Source organism: Rhinichthys klamathensis, unplaced genomic scaffold (assembly GCF_029890125.1).
Source record: "Rhinichthys klamathensis goyatoka isolate OS25496 unplaced genomic scaffold, OSU_Roscu_1.1 h1tg000446l_1, whole genome shotgun sequence".
NCBI lineage: Eukaryota > Metazoa > Chordata > Actinopteri > Cypriniformes > Leuciscidae > Rhinichthys > Rhinichthys klamathensis.
The window spans coordinates 166452-180441 of record NW_026606941.1 but is presented as its reverse complement, the minus strand read 5'-3'; the positions used below and the strand labels follow the sequence as shown (position 1 = coordinate 180441).

Below are 13990 nucleotides of genomic sequence, written 5' to 3'. Positions count from 1 at the left end.
AAAGAAACGATGTGAAGTTGATATTTTAGTCACTGGCTTGACTTACTGATGCATAAACAGTATTGAACGATTTTGAGAGAAAGATTAACTTACCTGTCTGAACTTGAACAATTAGGCTACACATCAGAAATTGTTGCTTGCTAGCTCGATCGATTTATTTTCAGACGTTCATCGAGTTGAGGACATAGTCGTCGGTGAAATGTTTGGACCATACAAAACTTTGGGAAGTTGTGTCGGCGCATTTCCAGAGAAAATAAAATTAACCCATTGTTTCTTCAGAGGCTCGGATGAAGGAACTAAAAAATACTTTTGTGTTCATTTGTACATCGAACACTGATCAACTGCCATGCTTTGCTCGTTTGCAAGCCATGATATCTCTCTAGGAAAAACTAAAATCGCGCCGGCGCGTTCGTACTTCCTGTCCCTAGCTCGTTTTCTCATGGGCGAGCCAAATTCTCCGGACGGGCAAAGCAGAGAAAGGGGAGGTAACCTTTCCTCCTTATGACGTCATAAGGAGGAGATTCAAGATCAGCGCGTCTGAGCTGCAGAGAAGAGAAAAATAGCCAAAGCTCGGTTTACACCGATTGAAAATTCTAGACACGAGGGGACCAAATACAGGCTAGGGGAACTAATATTAATGTTAAAAAACCTCCGAAAGGGAAAATTTCATGTCAGGGGACCTTTAATAAATTGAGTATGTGGCCTTCAGAGAAGCACATTTGGGATATACATATACTTCTAAAAATCCAATGGCTCAGTGATGGTCCAAAGATTCAAACACCTTTAGTTTTCAGCACTGCCAAAAAAAGTTAAGTGTTTGATCTTACTATGTAAACACTCTTTGTATGTGTAGCTGTGGTTGTGTAAGCTGCCAGAGGAGATAAGAGTGTAGATACAACATGGAAGAAAAGGAAAAAAGACAGGACCGTCCAGGATGGAGCACCCGATGCTGACAGATATCGAAAGGCTGATGGATTAGAGGGTAAAATCAGACATGCATTTTGGATTATATGACTCCCACACATTCATTATTGAGTACCTTGGGCTCCGATTGATCAGGGATCTCTCACTGCTGTCTTTCTCAGGTGGCTAGATTTGGATCCTTCCCTGAACTCGAAACACACCTGTCTGAATAACATTACAAAGCTCTTGAGCCTTCGCTGTCAGTTCTCTCTTACTCGGGCATCAATATGAAAACTGATAGATTATATCATGTTTGTATAATCCATGAGAAGACACTGTAAACACTTCAGAATTTCTCCCTCCCCCTGGACCTGATTAATTACACACGGGTGAAGTTAGGATGCATTAAAAATGCCTTATCCCACATGACACACTTGCATTTAGGGGAATTCAGCTCCTTTGTACTCCTTTTTAAAACAGCAAAACGACCATGGAGTGGCGCGGTGGGCATAATATTCTATGCTAATTTCACCCTCATGGAACGAGATCTTGTCACATCCCTAGTAGTTACAGTAATTTATATTACTCATTACTTATTTGAGTAAGTACAATGTAACTACGTCACATTAAAATAAAGTCTAACTAAATTATTTACTTACGGTTTGCGTACAGTTGGCTTCTTCGTCTTTCAACAGTTTCTTTTCTCCATTACATTGTGCCTAGTTTTCAAAACAATCTGCATTCAAACACTCTGAACAAACATATAATCCTCTGATGTGATCGCAGTCGTCATTAAAAATAATAAACCATCCACTTTTTCCTTATGTGGGTGTCCTTCTGAAATCTGTACAGAGATGCAAACAAGCAGGACTCATCAAAGCAAATGTTCTTTGACTTCAGTTTGTCCTGTTGTCAGCTACGGTGGCCCAGTAGTGCACAACACAACGACATTTAAAAAGCAAACATAAGTTCACAACACAACGGAATTAAGCCACAACACAACAAAATGAATCCACAACACAACGGAAAATCTACAACACAACGAAATAAAGCCGCAACACAACGGAAATGCTCCCGACCACTAGAGGGTTCTCGGGCGCAATAAAGTTAGTTTTCCTTGCCATTGTTCAACAGAGTCAGCAGTCAATAAAAATATATCAACACCACGATTAGTTTTAACAGTATGTATAGCTAACCATCATTCAAAATCACCTACGTGCATTATACAGGGTACCCCCAGGATCCTCCAACTTAAATTCAAGGCTTTTTAAGACCTTTTTAATACCATTTCAAATGAAATTCAATGCCAACTTCGTACCCATTCCCACAGAAGTATAAGGGGAAAATGTCAAATCTGTATACATTTTAAACCCTAGAAACTAATTATGTACAAGGCTACTTGAATTAAATAAAACATTTTACTTAAATTATCAGTCATATTTAAAACATACGCAACAGCATTGTAGCGCGCACGTGTATGTAGGACAGTGTTAATTTTGGCAGCCATTTTTGATTTACGAAAATGCTTATTGGTCTTAATCACATTTGAGTCATCCTGTTTTTTATAGTTGTAGTTGACGAAAAGTCTTTGCATTTTTTGTCAACTTTTAGTCAAACTGCAGTTACTTTACAGGTAGTTAGTTTATATGTAGTCTTTAGACAGAAAATGTCATAATAATTATTCTCTCTAGGCCAATTCAATGGGCTTTATGCACAGCTTCACTACTTCCTGAACTTCAGCCAGCCCTTTGTTTCCTGTCTGTCATTATTGGACAAACTGATTAGTCCAGGTGTGCCTGATTATTGTTACTGAGGCCAGACAGGAAACAAAGGGCTGGCTGAAGTTCAGGAAGTAGTGAAGCTGTGCATAAAGCCAATTAAGCTTATGATAAATTATTGACATTGCACTCTTTAGCAGTAGCACCTGTGCAGTTCTACATAATTAGGTTCTCCAATGTTTTAGTGTGCCGTACCCCCTGGTGCAGTCACACCTTTTCTATTAAGGGACAATATTTGCCCCCTTTAATACATTTTTCCATTTCATTTTTTTCCTTTGTAATACCTTAAAAAATAATAATAATAATAATAATAATGCTTTAAATAAAACAATGTTCATTAAATTTGCAATGTTAAAAAACATTCAAATCGCCAGTAGATGGCAGTAACTCACTATCTTTATGAGTGAGTCTTTGAGTCATTCATTCATTGAATCTCACGATTCGTTCAAAGCCACATATTTCGTTGCAAAACAGAGCAAGCCTGACAATGCTGTTTTAAATGTAGTACATCACTTAATGTTACCCTTTTTTCTTTTCTTATTTACTGTTGTATAAAATCAATGTCACATTTGAAATCGTGTGGATATTCGGGAAACATTGCATTCTTGCTCGTATGAACACTGGTGGATATCAGCCTGCATTTTGATCGCAGATTTAGTCGCACAAACAGCGCAAGCGGCTCGTGACAGAACACAGACCGACTGTAAAGATCGTTGAACTCCAGCTTGTCTGTGTTTTCAGATCATCCGCGCTTCTTCAGCAGTGTAGAGAGAACGCGCGCGCATGGTTGCCAGATACTATTGAAAAGACCGGGTAGAAAATATGTTCTTTTAACAGAAAAGCTCTTATTTGGGGTTTAAATTCTGTCATTTGTGGCCACAGCGGATTCAACTAGGCTATCTTGTTCTGTACCTCACTTGCCTAGTAACCATAGTAACGGTGCGCAAGCTATCGCTTTTTCTGCTATGACGTGGAGCGCGAGGTGCACTCAACGCTGCATACATTTTGAATTAGCCTATTTTAGTAACAGTTAATTTTGTTACGGTATGAACTTAATCCTAGCAAAGGCAAAAAATATATAAGACCTTTGTAACGAAATCCAAGACTTTGTATACTAAATTCAAGGCTTTTAAGGCCTTAATTTGAGATGATCAAATTCAAGACTTTTTCAAGGCTTTTAAGACCCGCGGGTACCCTGATTATAGCTGCATATTTATATTTTTTATATTTATAGAACACTTTGACGCGCTACCACAGCGCATGATCCCTAAGGGAACGTTTGTAAATTCCTCCAAGTTGTTAAAACATATCATTTGTATTAATTAAAATTACCAATACCCTTCATGTATTTACAGTAAACAATTATTTTTAGGAGATTTCTGTAAAAGTTTTTTTTTCTTTTATCATGTTTCAACAGTTGTAGTTCCTATTAACCAGACTGACTTACAACAGGTGAAATTGTACCAATAGCTCCCTGTATGCACAGTAGGGCTGTCACTTTTGAGAAAAATCAAATTCGAACGGATATCGAATATCAAGCAATGTATTCGAATATATTCGAATATCTACGAGCCCCGCCCACCCACCAAAAAAAACAAACAAAAAAAAAAACCACCATAACGGAGATCACACATTTATTAACAGTCTGACAGTCATAAATAGGACTCAGGCATGTCTAAAAAATTTTTTTTTGACTTAATGTTTGAAACAGCAGGTTTTCAACTTAATCTATATGAAGTGCCAGTATGCATAGCCAATCACAAAATTAGGCGCTACATGGGAAAAAACTGAAGCGGAACAGCACGGCACAAACAATAACGTGACTTAAACAGCAGCAGGAGTAAGGCCTATATAGCCTAGCCTAATTCATTTCCTAATATTGTTTGCTAGAAACACCAATTTATCAACTTGATCTGGATCAAGTGCGGCTCTCCTTTTATTGACGATGATGTAAAGATCGGTATTGACGAACGCGCAAATGTGTGCCAGGCACGTGTGCGCGCTCGGAGCGCGCACACGTGCCTGGCACACATTTGCGCGTCTTTACATGGACCCTTATAATCGGATTGACGGCTCAATCGGACTAAAAAACCTTCATGTAAACACCTTAATCGATCCGATGGTTTACTCCTTTTGTAATCCGATCGAGAGAACATGTAAACACTTGATCGGATTGAAAACCGAAACTAAAAGGACTGCGCATGTGCAATGACGTATTACGCACGGAGCGAGCTGTTCTTCCTGTTGAATAAAGTGTCATATAAATTAGTGTTCCGTTATTAAAAAATTCTCATTTCACTGTGAAGTGAAGCAGGACAACGTCCCACAGTGCTTGTTTCAGATTCTCATCCACAGATGACTGGTTTTGGGCGCAGGGTTTTACTGCGTGATCAACAAGCAGCACGGCAAATCATGCTCATCGTCTCCAAATCATGACCAGAGACGGATAAATATTAAGTCTGCTGTTTAAAACAAATAAAGAACCAATAGAGGTGAATAGTTATGCGTGAACAGCGGCATATTCGTGCAGTGTGCGCATGTCAAAAAAATCAATTCCGATTTAAATCTTGTGACATATAACGCGCACATTACTTTATGTATCGTTCATATAAACACCGTGTTCGGATTCATCAATCGGATTGTCCATTTCCAGACACTACTTTTTAGATGAGTTGGGGTAGAAAATGTCCGCTCAGGCTGGCCGTTCTGTGCGTTATATCTTCCATTTTCAAAACAGGGTGGCTATTGGCTATTATTCGTTTGATTTGGTCATGAGCTTACGCTACAATACGTTTAGAGTGCCAGCTACTGGATGAGATGGCAAACAATAAATTAAAAAACAAACGGTCTAATCATAGACTGTAAAAAATGCGCTAAACATGGCACTTTAAAAACCGGTTAGTTTATTTATAGTTCGATTACGGATATTTTACGTCATGTTCGAATGCATATTCGAATATCGAATAAAAAGTGACAGCCCTAATGCACAGTACAATATTTTTTTATATATATAAAAACATTAGGCCTACTGTAAATAAAACAAAAAACAAAAAAACAATTAAATGTCACAAAGCGTGTGGTTCCTATTGTGGCCAGACTGACTTATTACAGGTGGAATTGTGCCATTACTTTCCTGTAATTCTGCAATTCGCCAAATGGTTTTTATTTTTATTTATCAAATAATATTATAATAAATTATACGTTTTAACCACTTGGTGGAATTGGCAGACGTTCCCTTAGGGATCATGCGCTGTGGTAGCGCGTCCAAGCATTCTCGTGTATAAATACGCAGATATAATTCATATAGGTTATTTTGAAGTAATATTTTATACCGATATACAATGGTTACACTTAAAACTAATCGTGGTATTGATATATTTAGACTGCTGACTGACTCTATTGAACAATGGCTAGGAAAACTAACTTTATCGCGCCCGAGAGCCCTCTAGTGGTCGGGAGCATTTCCGTTGTGTTGCGGCTTTATTTCGTTGTGTTGTGGCTCATTTTCCGTTGTGTTGTGGATTTTCCATTGTGTTGTGGCTCATTTTCCGTTGTGTTGTGGATTTTCCGTTGTGTTGTGGCTCATTTTCCGTTGTGTTGTGGCTCATTTTCCGTTGTGTTGTGGATTTTCCATTGTGTTGTGGCTCATTTTCCGTTGTGTTGTGGATTTTCCGTTGTGTTGTGGCTCATTTTCCGTTGTGTTGTGGATTTTCCGTTGTGTTGTGGCTCATTTTCCGTTGTGTTGTGGATTCATTTCGTTGTGTTGTGAACTTATGTTTGCTTTTTAAATGTCGTTGTGTTGTGCACTACTGGGCCACCGTAGTCAGCAGACTTAAGCTCATGGAGTATATCAGAAATTGAATAGGTATCTGAATACTGTATGTATCCAGTGTGTATCTGTCATGTTTTGGTTTGTTCATGTCATGTTCCATGTCTGTCATGTGATTCCCTGATTGTCATGTGATCCTGCCATGTGTCTTGTCATTGTTCACAGGTGTCCCTTGTCTTGTCATTAGTCTGTGTATTTAAGCCCTAATGTTTGCCATGTGTCTTTGTCAAGTTTTGTTTCACTGTTACCACTGTTGGTAAGCGTCATTTTCATGTTTATGTTTTTGAGTTCATGCCATGCCACGCTTTTGTTTTGAGTTCATGCCACGGCTTGTTTTTGTTTCATGTTTACTTTTGTTTGTAATAAACTGCACTTGGGTTCTCATCTACACTTGCCTCCAGTGGATCCATTACAGTATCCAAAGGAAATAAAACTAGCCCATTTTTTCTTCCCATCCAACCACAGTTGACAGCTGCAGGACAGCTATTTTTGGAGCTTGCTTTTCACTCACTTTCCAACTCAGCTACTCATTTTTTTAATTACCAGCTATTCAGAACTAGCCAAAACAAACAAACAAACAAACAAACAAAAAGTATCAGAAATAATCCAGATTATCAAGATCACTGCTTAGATTTATATACACTCACCGGCCACTTTATTAGGTACACCTGTCCAACTGCTCGTTAACACTTAATTTCTAAGCAGCCAATCACATGGCGGCAACTCAGTGCATTTAGGCATGTAGACATGGTCAAGACAATCTCCTGCAGTTCAAACCGAGCATCAGTATGGGGAAGAAAGTTGATTTGAGTGACTTTGAACGTGGCATGATTGTTGGTGCCAGAAGGGCTGGTCTGAGTATTTCAGAAACTGCTAATCTACTGGGATTTTCACGCACAACCATCTCTAGGGTTTACAGAGAATGGTCCGAAAAAGAAAAAAACATCCAGTGAGCGGCAGTTCTGTGGGCGGAAATGCCTTGTTGATGCCAGAGGTCAGAGGAGAATGGCCAGACTGGTTCGAGCTGATAGAAGGGCAACAGTGACTGAAATAACCACTCGTTACAACCGAGGTATGCAGCAAAGCATTTGTGAAGCCACAACACGCACAACCTTGAGGCGGATGGGCTACAACAGCAGAAGACTCCACCGGGTACCACTCATCTCCACTACAAATAGGAAAAAGAGGCTACAATTTGCAAGAGCTCACCAAAATTGAACAGTTGAAGACTGGAAAAATGTTGCCTGGTCTGATGAGTCTCGATTTCTGTTGAGACATTCAGATGTTAGAGTCAGAATTTGGCGTAAACAGAATGAGAACATGGAACCATCATGCCTTGTTACCACTGTGCAGGCTGGTGGTGGTGGTGTAATGGTGTGGGGGATGTTTTCCTGGCACACTTTAGGCCCCTTAGTGCCAATTGGGCATCGTTTAAATGCCACGGCCTACCTGAGCATTGTTTCTGACCATGTCCATCCCTTTATGGCCACCATGTACCCATCCTCTGATGGCTACTTCCACCATGTCACAAAGCTCTAATCATTTCAAATTGGTTTCTTGAACATGACAATGAGTTCACTGTACTAAAATGGCCTCCACAGTCACCAGATCTCAACCCAATAGAGCATCTTTGGGATGTGGTGGAACGGGAGATTCGCATCATGGATGTGCAGCCGACAAATCTGCGGCAACTGTGTGATGCCATCATGTCAATATGGACCAAACTCCCTGAGGAATGCTTCCAGCACCTTGTTGAATCTATGCCACGAAGAATTGAGGCAGTTCTGAAGGCAAAAGGGGGTCCAACCCGTTGCTAGCATGGGGTACCTAATAAAGTGGCCGGTGAGTGTATATATATTTATTATTATATCTGATTCTGAATCATTAGGTATTTTCAAAACACACTATCAATTCAATCCAATATCCGATTCAGAAAGTTCTGTAATATGATCCGTTATTTTTTTATCTGATTGACAAGCTAGTCAGAATCAAATGTTTACATGCTTAAATTTTTCATATTAATCAGATTAATTCAGGTCTACACCACCCCTTCCAATCTGAATGAAGGCTTTTCAGTCATATTGAGGCATCAACCAGATTACTAAATTGATCGTTTGATTGCATTTAAACAGATCTTGAAAGGCTTTTGGTTTTTTGGCAGTTGATATGTATTACCCACCATTGCTTATTTGGTGTGTTGGCGAGTGTTAATTTCAAACCCTGTTTGTAGGGGGGTTTCCAGGTTTTTCGGGGTCGACGCTGACTCCCATCATAGACTCAACTCCATTTACTTTACTTCAAAACAGGGTAGGGAATAATACAAGATTGCAGTTGTAATTACAGTAATATGTATTTTCCCTGACGCAAAGCCTTAAATTTCCCTTATTAAAACAACACATTTTTAGCTTCACTGTCCTTAGTCAAATTCACCAATGACATTACCTTGAAATGATGAGTAGCCTATCAACGTCATTACCTAGCTGTTGCAGAAATAATAGGCTTATACATACATAAAAAAAAATAAAAAAAATAGCATAATGTATGTTTGATATGATATTTGTATGATACTTGTGATATTTGTATGATTTATATGATAATTGATATGTTTATTCTTGATGTGGATTTTAATGATTTACCTATGGTTGGTTTAATGAACATAAATGACCAAAAACCCCAAATTGCATTAATTTAACATCAATTAATAAAGTTATTTATTAAATAAGCTAAATGTAGGGTAAAACTATGTGACAAAGTTGTTTCTGCAACAGCTCCAGCTCTCTGACACACGATGTAATACGTCAGTGTCTAAATACCTCGCTTAATTGTTCACTCCTTGCTGATAGTGCACACAACTGCCATATTCTATATAGGGATTAGAGAATCAGTGAACAAAGCCGCGTTTCCACCGAAATTTCCTGGAACAATTTGTCCCAGGAAATTTTTTCCCAAGCACCCCCCACCCCAAAGTCCCTAGTTCCTAGGAAAGTTCCTGCGGTGGAAACGCGGCTCAAGTGAGCGACTTCGGACACAGCAACAGAGTCAACGACGATCCTCTAGGGCTATTCAGCCTCTTTTTGACTCCCCATCACTACCCGTTTGTAACTGTATAATTCAAAGCGACGTTCACTGTTCAGCACTTCATGCCCACACTAGTGCTGATTGCACACATCATTCTACTACACAAAACCCTGTGACAGTACATCACCGAAATGTTGACTTAGGGGAGGGTCGCAAGGGCTGAGGGTATCATTTGAGAGGTGCGATAGGACTTGATTATATATCTTTGTATTGCGATCAGCGTAATTAAATAAACTTGCTCCTGCCACCCTTCATTTAGGACTCCTTATAGATTAAAGACACTATTCTTAGATGACTTGGAGTGACTAACAGTTCGACAACTGCAGGCCACCGCAGGCAACCATGAGTTATCAGTGTCACCCTAAAGTGAACTCTTATCCACAGAGATCTATGAACTGGTATCTCTCTTAATTCTAGCCATGCTAATGGCTCATTAATATGAGAGTCATGGGGCTGTCAAAGACATTGCGCAGCACAGAGCTAAAGGACACTAATCCCCATTGATTAGAGTTCTCAGATCAAAGGCTCCCAGCGCTGTCACTTCACCTCTATTCTCCCCTACCCACTCGCGCCGCAATTAGGAGCCCTCTCAGCGTTTCATTAAGATGTTAAAAATACCAAGTCGCCTCCCCTCAAGGGACCCAGTCACAGAGACACATACCGAAATCCTCATTTACTATTGTGAGAAACAAGCCGTGGCATCTCCCAGAACATTTCAATCATTTGGAAGCCTCACTCGTGCCTGCAACTCACAAAAGCAAATGCTGAGTCCTCATAGCCCTGGACTCTGCATACAATGGTTGATAATGAGCTCATGGTCCACCAGGGATTAAAAAAAAAGTACATTTAATTAGCACACAAGTTTTTCTTGATTTTAGCACATAGACTACTCAAAAAGAATGAACGTAAAAAAAAAAAAATACAGGCTTTAAGTAAGGATTGGAAATTCACAGGGCATACCTTGACATGTAAGTGAAAACGGTCAATTAAAAAAAAAAAACAATTGTAAATACACCTTTGATACAGATAAGAAGAGAGAGAGGACATTATAGGAAATTGTGTTTAAATTGGCATGTCAAAAGACTCACAGACCTTACCTTATTTTTAAATCAGTGAATTATCACACACGCGCACGCACACACAACTATGTAGTATGTGTACTGAAAAAATACAGCTGGAAGAGATATATTACAACTGTTCTCACAAACTGAGTCTTATCTTACCTTAAGTGCCAGTGCTTATGCTCTTCCTGTCTCTCCAGAAGGATAACCTGTGCCTGGAAAAAAGAGGAAGTGCATCAATGAGTTGAGCTATACATAATATGCATTCATGCACACTCCCAGCAGGCATTCCTAAATTTACTTGTGCACATAAAACACAGCCCTGAAACAATTACATACTATGGCAACGTTTTTTTTTTTTTTTTTTTTTAATAGGGTTCTGCAGACCCCCAAGAATTCATTTCAAATCTCAGAACCCCTGAACTGTGAACAAATAAATAATATATTATTTAATAATATAAAATAAATAATAGTAACACATCCTCATGCCAGTACATGGCGGAAAGTGAAATCTTTATGAATGAGTCATTGAATCATACACTGATTAATTCAGGGCTGAAACACCACAACTGAGGAGGGACAAGTCAATAATCATGACCAAATTGTCTACCTTCAATATTAGAAATTCTTGATTTCCCAGAGCAGGTCACAATTAACAAAGCTTACTGGCGATATAAAACATATCATCATCCAACATAATGGTAAATAGGCTTTCCAAATAATGTAAATAAAATGTACATAGTATATTAGTAGTAAATTTATCTCTCTCACACATTTCACGCATTGTCCTGCAAAATCCCATCTACAGTATGTCCTGCAACAGAGCAATAACCAGGTGGTCACCCTGGTTTTTACTGGCGTGAGGGTGGGACAATAACCTCTCCACTCCTGCAGCAACCTGTGACTCACAGATCAATAGCAAACGACAACAATCCAATCAATTCCCAATGGACAAAATCAAGTCCCGCCCTCCATTTTTACTTGTTCAAGAAGCCATTTCACTTGGATACACGCCACCAAAGGGAAGTAAAGACTATCACACTTAAAGACTATCAAGACTTAAAGGTTTCATGCACACTTTAATGGTGTAAGAGTGCAATAAGTTGTAAGTAGATAAACATTTAAAATTTGACAACTGTTTTGTGAAAGAAACGATACAGTGATGCTGGACCGAACTTAATTGAAATCTGAACTGAAATTTCAGCATTTTAAATGGAGAATATCTTATCTTTTAGGATAAGCAATTCATGTAATTTATAATTATAAACAACGAAAGGGCAGTTTTTGACATGTTACGCATAATTATGTGAAATATTTTAAAAATATTATTTGCAGATAGTTAAAATGCATTTTAACTTCACAATGAATTAAATAAAAATACATTTAAAAGATTATTTTTCTGTTTTCTTTCTTTTTCTGTATTCCCTTAAATCTTGCGTATTATATTTTCATTATAGCGGAGCAAATCCACACAAAAACTACACAAACTGTCAAAATGTGTCTAAAATGTAAGTTACTCAAAATGAACCTGTTTATTAAACTGTTGTATACAAAGGAGTAGGTTTGATTTTGACTTTGAGGGCATTAAAGCATTTTTGGGATTTATAATAGATTTTAATTGCAATTTCATGTCATCTAAAGCCTTTATTTATAGATATAGGTATAACTCCCAACTCATAACATTATCCTCACTACACTTCACTTCATTATGCAACCAACAGCATTACAATTTAGCTTTCTGTGATAAAATATCTACCAAGCGTTATTCAGGGATTGACATTAAGGTTTTTAGCTTAAATTGACTACAATTAATCAGTTCTGTAATGTTTTAAGTCAATGGTAATTAATGATGACAAGGAGGCAGTTTAACAGAGACTTAACTTTATTTTTATCAGAGTACACAGGCCTACATAATGTATGTAGAGCACTTGTTTAAACACTTACTTTATATTCTCTGTTAATGGATTAAATGCATGCCCTTGAAAGAGCGCATTCAGTTTTCTAGTGTGATTATTTATTTCGACTTCTCAGGTAATGTCAATGGTATGACCCATTTAAGTTGCAAAATTACAACAACAGTGGTTGCATTTAAATATATTTTAATTGTTTGATCAAAATTATTGCCTGGGACAATTCAGTTGTCGCTGGATATTGGTAGGGAGACGTCTCTAGTGTCACAATCACGTTAGTTTGGACTCGTTATGTTTCATCATCGTTTGCCTTCGTCACTCATTTGTTGTCACGGACACTAATTATGTTCAGCTGTGCACTCATCAATTAGTATCATTATCACCTGTATGTTCAGTTCTGTCTGTATCCGCTGTCGTCTATTGCGGAAGTGTTGTATGTTGCTCTGTTCCCGTTAGAGTTACCCGCATTGGATTTATTAAATATTGCCTTATTTCATTCATCATCTTCTTCGTGTGTTTATACAACCAGCCCCGAGACATCTAGCATCCCTACTAAATTCTACGCCTTTGGTTGTATAGGATAGCAGCCTTTTTACTGTTTGTATCAGAAGTTATTTTCTCATCAGTATGGCTACAATCTTTGTATTTCTTCCTTAGGGAGAGATGTTGTTCACCAAAATAAAGCCAATTTATTTCTGCCTTTGCTTGTCAGCAGTGAGGTAGAACAAATGTGAAAGATTATAGTATTTAATTTTCTTTCTGACCGTAGCATGATGTCATTACAGGGATGGCTTTAGGGTAGACTGAGGCTTAACACTGTTCTGGAGAGATTTAAATTAAGTGCATACTTCCTATAAGACAAGACAATATGCTTATGTGGATAGTGATAGGAGCTTTCTGAATGAGTAAACCACAGAGCACATTTCCCCTAAGGACACATACCATGTCTGAATTGATTTGAATATTTAGTCCACAAAAGCAAACAATGTTCAGGATTTGTGTAATGTTAAAAAAAAATGAAATAATTAAAAAAATAATGCTGTGTCTCTTCCCTCAGAGGTAGGTAAAACCACTGAGGCATTTCGGGAAGAGAAAGTAAGCAAACTTTTAGAATGTAAATCATTTCCCAGAGAGCAGAGGATGCAGGAGGTTGACCAAACAAAAATAGTGCTGTGTAGGCACAAAAAAATGGATCCACAAAATGAATACATAAGAGTATGCACAAAACAAATATGCTCTATCCATTCAATGGTACGCCAAACAATCTATCCCAACCAACAATGTTCCGGCTCTGAAAGACGCCGGTCCTCAATTTCTTGCTCGCCTTCAATCACTTCTTACAATCTGTGAAGTGCTACAATCAACCATGTGGCCAGTTCGCTTGCAAGTAGCTTTTCGATTCTTTTTCTCTTGAAAAAGAAATAAAAAAAA

The 13990-nt window shown here is 38.3% G+C and overlaps 1 protein-coding gene across 1 annotated transcript in view; it reads right to left on the bottom strand.

The window, feature by feature from the left end:
* The window catches only part of tnr (tenascin R (restrictin, janusin)), a 169596-nt gene that overhangs the window by 83053 nt on the left and 72553 nt on the right, over positions 1–13990 (bottom strand). Inside the window, exon 3 of the mRNA XM_056236462.1 lies at positions 10812–10864. The gene's annotated coding sequence lies outside the window, so the exon portion shown is untranslated. The remainder of the gene's footprint in view (positions 1–10811; positions 10865–13990) is intronic.